Source organism: Helianthus annuus, chromosome 12 (assembly GCF_002127325.2).
Source record: "Helianthus annuus cultivar XRQ/B chromosome 12, HanXRQr2.0-SUNRISE, whole genome shotgun sequence".
Taxonomy (NCBI): domain Eukaryota; kingdom Viridiplantae; phylum Streptophyta; class Magnoliopsida; order Asterales; family Asteraceae; genus Helianthus; species Helianthus annuus.
Genome location: NC_035444.2, coordinates 52,669,577 through 52,676,743, shown reverse-complemented (window position 1 = coordinate 52,676,743; position 7,167 = coordinate 52,669,577). Strand labels below are relative to the sequence as shown.

The 7,167-nt window shown below is 34.8% G+C and overlaps 1 non-coding gene across 1 annotated transcript; it reads right to left on the bottom strand.

The window, feature by feature from the left end:
* Positions 1-7,060: 7,060 nt before the first annotated feature.
* Positions 7,061-7,167, bottom strand: LOC118485361. The gene has a single exon (XR_004875661.1). It is a non-coding gene; the product is annotated as a small nucleolar RNA R71 (small nucleolar RNA).

The following is a 7,167-nucleotide window of genomic DNA, read 5'->3' as shown; positions in this document are numbered from 1 at the left end:
TGCAGCAATCATTGAGTCATTGGAGAGCCGAATTCCAGTTGATCAGGTTAACACATACAAACCATTGAAATTAAAGTTACGTTACGAGATTTATTCTTATTTTTTTTTGTGCTTAGCCTTATTATTTTTTGAATTGTAGGGGGTGGACGAGGCGGCTGTTGATGTTTCACTTAGTGATATGTCAACTCAAAACCCTTTTGCTCTAAAGGTATGTATTTTAACTTAATGTTACAAAATAATAATATTTTTAAATATTTTATAGACTTTCTAATTTTCAATATATCATTCAGGATGCTGCGGATTCTATTGGTAATAGCTTCACACCCGATTGCACATCTAAAGATTGTTCTAACACTTCGTCTTCGGAATTGAAACGTAACCTTGCTGACGTGTATGAAGTTGAAGAAAGCACCTCTCTATCATCAACAAAGGTTAAAAAGGCTGGTGTCTCGGATGTTCAAGTTGATGATGAAACGATTCCGCTGGTTCCAAAGTTGGAGAAGTAGTTCATGATTGAAGTAGTTTTAACAAAAACAATTTATTTTTTCCCGAATATTGCTGCTTTGGTTTCGTTTGCGTGTTACATTGGTTTGGATTGATTTGTCATGGTTGGTTTGTTTGTTTTATTTTGGATTCAAACATATGGTATGTTGGTTTGTTTTTTTTTTTATTTTGAAACATATGGTTGGTTGGTTTTTCATTTGACACATGGTTTGTTGGTTCTTTGTTTGAGACATATGGTTGGTTTTTTATTTGACACCTATGGTTGGTTTGAAATGTTTCCTATTACTTATACTTCTTTAAACTTTACCTTTTGTTACTTTATATTTTTTTACAAAGTATAATTTTTAAAACTATTAATATTTTTTTAATATTTAAATTGTAAATAAAGATTTTAGTAACCGAATTTATGTAAATAAATTTGTTGTAATCATTAAGTAATTACTAAAATTATATTTTTAACAATCCCCAATATTTTAAATCTTATAATATAAAAATTTATAATAAACCTTCACTTTTGTTAAATTTATCTAAAGATAAAAATTTGTATGAATTTGTTTCCTTTTTTAGATTGTATAACTGACAATATGAAATTTTAAGAAAAAATATCCGCCATTAAATTTTATAGATTTAGCTCCAATTAATTTTAATTTAAATTCTTTCCTTTTTTACATTTATAACTGAATTTTTTTTAAAAAATTTATAGTTTCGTTTTTTATAATCACTTCAAATACTATAAGAACCTCTACTCTTATTCATAATACACGCTCAATGTTTTATACTAAAGATTCTACAAGTCTAATCAGAAAACTCTCTCACCACATTCATCATTTTTGAAGTTTTAACGTTTGGTCATTTCTCATACACGTAAGTTTTATCTTCTTGCATTATACTTATACGTTTAAGTTATTCTAATACCTATTTTAATACATTGGTATGTTATGTATGATACAATTTTAGGATATGCCTAAACGTGCAAAACGTCAAACTTTACCTTCATTTCCACTTCCTATTGGTGTTCAACCTTCCAAGAGTATGTACTTTATTTTTATTTCTGTTTACAAATACAATAAAAAATAATATAATATGTAAGTATGTTACGTAATGTTTACTTAAATTTTTGCAGGTGGTGATGGTAGAAGTCCTTTGTCTAACATTACGAATGGTAATGTTTGCAATTTTTTAGATATGAATTGATTTTTTTATAAATAGTTAAAAAAATCCTATATGCATTTTATTCTCCTAATAAAGTTGAGCATCAAGACTATGCTGAACGCAGAAAATTAAGGAAACTGTATTTGGATACTAAAAGAACAAATGCAAATAATAAATCGTCCACTTCACAAAACGTCATTCGTTCATCCAATGTTTCACTATCCGATACAAATGTTTGCGATGTCGTAACATCAATTCGTTCATCCTCTTATAGCAATACGATGGATGGACGTATTTTGCCAACCACACCTTTAACAAATCCCTATGTGGCGTGTAAGTCTGTTTTGTCTTTTTTTACTATGATTATGTGTTTTTTTTCTTTTTAAATAAAAAATTATGTAATACATAAACATATTTGATTGGTAAATTGGACTTTATTTGTTGCAGTTGAAGCTGGAAGAAGTCCATTGGTTAATATTACAAATGGTAAATTTTTTTATTTTTGTACACACGAATACAATGTTGCATTTAAAATTTGTTTAACATTACAAATGGTAAATTATTTGGTTTTTTTTAGAAAGGAATTTGTTTGTTAATGTATAATTTGATAATTTATGGATATCAATTTTTTTTTTCAGTTGCTTATAATGAGCATCAAAAATCAGCTGAACGAAGAAGATTAAAGAAACTACATGAAGATAATAAGAGACATAATGTGACTAACAAATTAAACACAAGATAAAGCATTATTCGATCATCCAATGTTTCAGTATCCGATACAAATGATTGTCGTGTTGTAACACCAATTCGTTCATCCTCTTATATCAATAACATTGATCGACGTATCTTGCCAACCACACCTTTAAGGTACGAGGCGTATACATCAGGTTGGTGTTATTTACTTACATATTTAATTTTATTTATTATGATTATGAGTTTTTTTAAATACACAAATATGTAATACATAAACATGTTTCATACGGTAACTTAGACTTTTTTGTTGCAGTTGAAACTGGAAGAAGTCCATTGGGTAATATTACAAATGGTAAATTCTATAATTTTTTACATATGAATACATTTTTTCATTTATAATTTGTGTAACATTACAAATGGTAAATTCTTTGGTTTTTTAGACAAAAATACAAATTTTATTGTATAATTTGATATTTTATGGATATCCATATTTTTTTCAGTTCCTTCTAATGATGTTGAGCATCAACAATCAGCTGAACGAAGAAAATATAGGAAATTACATTTGGATAATAAAAGAAATAATGTGAGTAAGCAATCTTCCATTTCAAAGGAAGTTAATCGGTCATTCAATGTTTCAGCATCTAATACAAATGAATGCCGGATCGTAACACCAATGCGTTCATTGTCTTATATCAATATCATCGATCCACGTTTTTGCGCAACCACACCTTTAACAACTCCGTCTGAAGCATCTACTTCAGGTTGGTGGTATGTATTTATGTATTTCACATTTCTTTATTTTGATTTTGACATTTTTATTATTTTTCGTTGGTATCAACATATAGGTGTAAAGAGGAAACAAAGAGGTAAACAAAGGTTTTCTACTAATCAGGGTAGAAATGTATATCCTATTCCAATGGTTGACTTATCTTCCGACGATCATATTATTCCTCAACAATTAGAACAATTAGCTGAAGATCCATATAAAGGAGTTTCTAACAGTAAGTACCTTACACACTTACTACTTTAAGTTCTACTTGAAGAACGTCATTATATTAATTTCATATCCAATAGCACAAAATGATATATTTTTTTTATTTTCAATAATAGATTATTTGGATCATGGTGATCAAGTAGTTGTATGCGACATATGTAATGCTAAGTTGTGGAAAGTTGAGGCTGGAAAAGGAAAGGTTTACTCAGGAAGAACAACTTATATGCTTTGTTGTGCTTATGGAAAAGTACATCTTCCTAATTTTAAAGAGACGTGTCTGGAATATCAAAGTCTTTTTAAGAGTTTAGACGACAAGAGCAAGCATTTCTTACTGAATATTCGTCGTTTTAATTCTATGTTTTCGTTCACTTCAATGGGTGGTAAAGTTGATTCGAAAATTAATAGAGGAAATGCTCCGTATGTATACCGAATTAGTGGTGAGAATTATCATACACTGGGAAGTCTTCTTCCTAAAGAAGGTGGTGAACCAAAGTTTGCGCAGCTTTATATATACGACACAGATAATGAAGTTTGTAATCACAAAACCGTATTTAGGTATCCCTGGAAACCATTTCTTTATTTATTTTTTTATTTATTTTTGGTTTTGTGTTATATAAACACTTACTGATACTTTCGCTTTTGTCTTACAATTGCTTTACAGTAACTCAAACAAACCAGCTTCCGCAACTTTTGATTTGCTTGACACTGAACTCATAGAGTACCTTAAGGTGATTTTAGATTCAAATAATGAGCTTGTGAAAACATATAGACGTGTACGAGATCGGTTTGTTGATAATCCTCAAGTTGACTTAAAATTACGTCTTAAGGCAAATAGGTCTAAAGATGGTCGTACATACAACCTACCGACGTCGTCCGAAGTTGTTGCGCTTATTGTTGGAAAAATTGAGGAAGCTCTTGATAATCGTGATGTAGTTGTTGAGTCAAAGAAAGATTGTTTACAACGTATTAGCGAGCTTCATCCTTCGTATCTCGCGCTTCAGTATCCATTGCTTTTCCATTTTGGTGAAGATGGTTACCGGGTTGATATTCTTCATAGAGAAGGAAGGGCATTGATGTGCACAAAATGCAACATATAAATTACATCAATTGTGGCATAAAACTAACCCTTTTATAGTACTAATGTTGGAAAAAATGTGCTTTTGCCTTCCTTTTGTATTTTCAGGATTAAATGAGCCCAAATAGAGAAAAGAAGCAAAAAAGGCAACTAAATCTAACATAAATACAAGAAAAGGAACAAACGTGGCATGCCTGACCTCCCGACAGCATCTTCCCAAGCAAAACAAGAAGACAGAAGACTGAACACGCCCCGTGCTCAGTGAGCACGGGGGCGTGCCCAAGTGTCAGCAGAAAAGACAAAGTTGTAGAAGCTTCCATCGCCCACCACGGGGCTGTGCTCAGTGGACACGGGGCGATGGTCAACTATAAGATTCGAGAAATCCAGGCAAATCTTGATAGTACAGATATGCTTCTGCACACGGGGTCGTGCTCAGCGGACACGGGGGCGTGGTCAACTAATGCAGACAAACTGCATTTAATGAAGAAAGAGAGGAGGATGGACACGGGGCCGTGCCCGAGCTTCTGTTCAGCCTATAAATAGGAGTGCTTGGAGCTCTTGCAACTCATCCCTTGGCACACTACCTCTCTCACACTTCACCCACCACCCACCACCATCACAACACCATCATCCACCACCATCATCCATCGTCCATCATAAAGTGTGTGAGTCGTCTCGGGATCCAAGATTGATCGTAAGAGTTCTTGACAATCAAAGGCCATGTTTGCCTAAGTCTCTTACATCACTTGGTGAAGACAAGTGTTTAGTGTAATACTTTTTATTTTTAATCTTTTGCACTTTTTAATTGGTTTTGTATTAATGACTTTAATTACTAGTTTCTTATGTTGAAGGTGATTCTTCCTTATCGTTTGTCCGTGGTGTCTTGGCATTATTTTACTGTCTATATAAAATAAAAGATTTTCACCATTCATATCTCCATGGTCTATATGGAGGTATGTTGGCTACCTGGTCGGGGGTTAAGGGAACGGTTTGGTAAGAGTCTTGCCATTGTTCAGTGTATAGATCCTGCAAAGGACCTGGGTCAAATTTAGTAGGACCTCCTTCAATACCCAACGGTATTGGATGGCGGGGGTCCAAACTCATTGACCCCCTTATAAGTTAAACTACTATTAAAACTTTAACCCGGCTACTTAGGACTGTATCCCTGCTGATTCAGACTACTTAGCCGAGGGTAACGTCGCCTTCAAAAGAGGGGCCTACCACATTATGCATTAATAACTTAATTAATTATCTTTCAATAATCCGACCCTTTAGGATTGTATCTTTGCTGACTCAAACTACTGGGTTGAGGGTGACGTCGCCTTCAAAAGCGGGGTCTACTACAATAACTAAGATAATCTCTTAAACAAGTGCAAAAGTGCGAAAATAATCAAAGGTTACACTACACACGAGTCGGATCCAAGTGATTCATCTTGTCTATCTGTTTTTACTTTTATTTTATTTTCAGCATTTTAGTTAGTTTTATTTTTCTAGTTTAAAAACCTTTTTCTAACATTTTGATTTGATTAGAAGTTGAGGATAAACCGGTACTAAAAGCTCTTGTGTCCTTGGACGACCTCGGTATCTTACCAACACTATACTACGTCCACGATGGGTGCACTTGCCCATATGTGTGTTTAGTATTAGTTAATATCGTGTTTATAAATTTAAAACTTGGCTAAAAAGTGTAAAAAGGGCTTAAAATATACACCTAATATATATAACACTTCACACGCATCAAGTTTTTGGTGCCGTTGCCGGGGACACAAGGATTTTAAGAAAGTTAGGAATCAGCGGCCTAATCATTTTTTCTATTTTATTTTTATTTTTTTAGGATTTTCTTAATTTTTCAGCTTCTGCAGAGCTCAGCACGGGCCGTGCCTGGTCGGACACGGGCCGTGCCCAGCAGTGTCACTGGCAGTTTTTATTTTCCGAGTTACAAAGAGCTGAGCACGGGGCCGTGTCGGTGCAACACGGGGCCGTGTCCAACTTCCCAGCAACAGGGATCCGGAAAACAATCACTGTATCTCCGACCACGGGCCGTGTTCACTGAGCACGGGGCCGTGGTGAACTTTCTGACCAACATTCTTTTCTGTTTTTATTGCAGGACTTGGAACCCAGGCACCACATCTGAACTTTCTACATAGTGTATGAGCTCCAGTTCTAGTAGAGACATAAAAGAACCTCTAGAAGAACCCGAACGCTTTCTCAGAAAAAGACTTAAAGCTAAAAACCAAGAGAAAGTTTCGGGGGACCCACTTCCAATGGCGGACCAACGTACCCTCATGGATTACCTACGACCCACCGTGGGTAATCTCGGCGCCGCTATCAATGCCCCGAATGTCGAAGCTAACAACTTCGAACTTCGGCCACATTTGATACAGATGCTTCAAAACTCCGCAACGTTCCATGGGCTTGCGGACGAGGATCCCCATCTACATATTACTAATTTCTTAGAAATATGTGATACCTTCCGGATCAATGGAGCATCAAACGACGCCATCCGCCTTCGGATGTTTCCATTTTCATTAAAGGACCGAGCAAAGGCTTGGCTCAACGCCCTCCCAGTTGACTCGGTAAAGACCTGGGATGAACTAGCCCAAAAGTTTCTATATAAGTATTTCCCTCCCGCTAAAACGGCTAAATTAATGACTGAAATTAATACATATTCACAAGAGGATGGGGAATCCTTATATGAAACTTGGGAAAGGTTCAAGGAGCTATTGCGAAAGTGTCCTCATCACGGTCT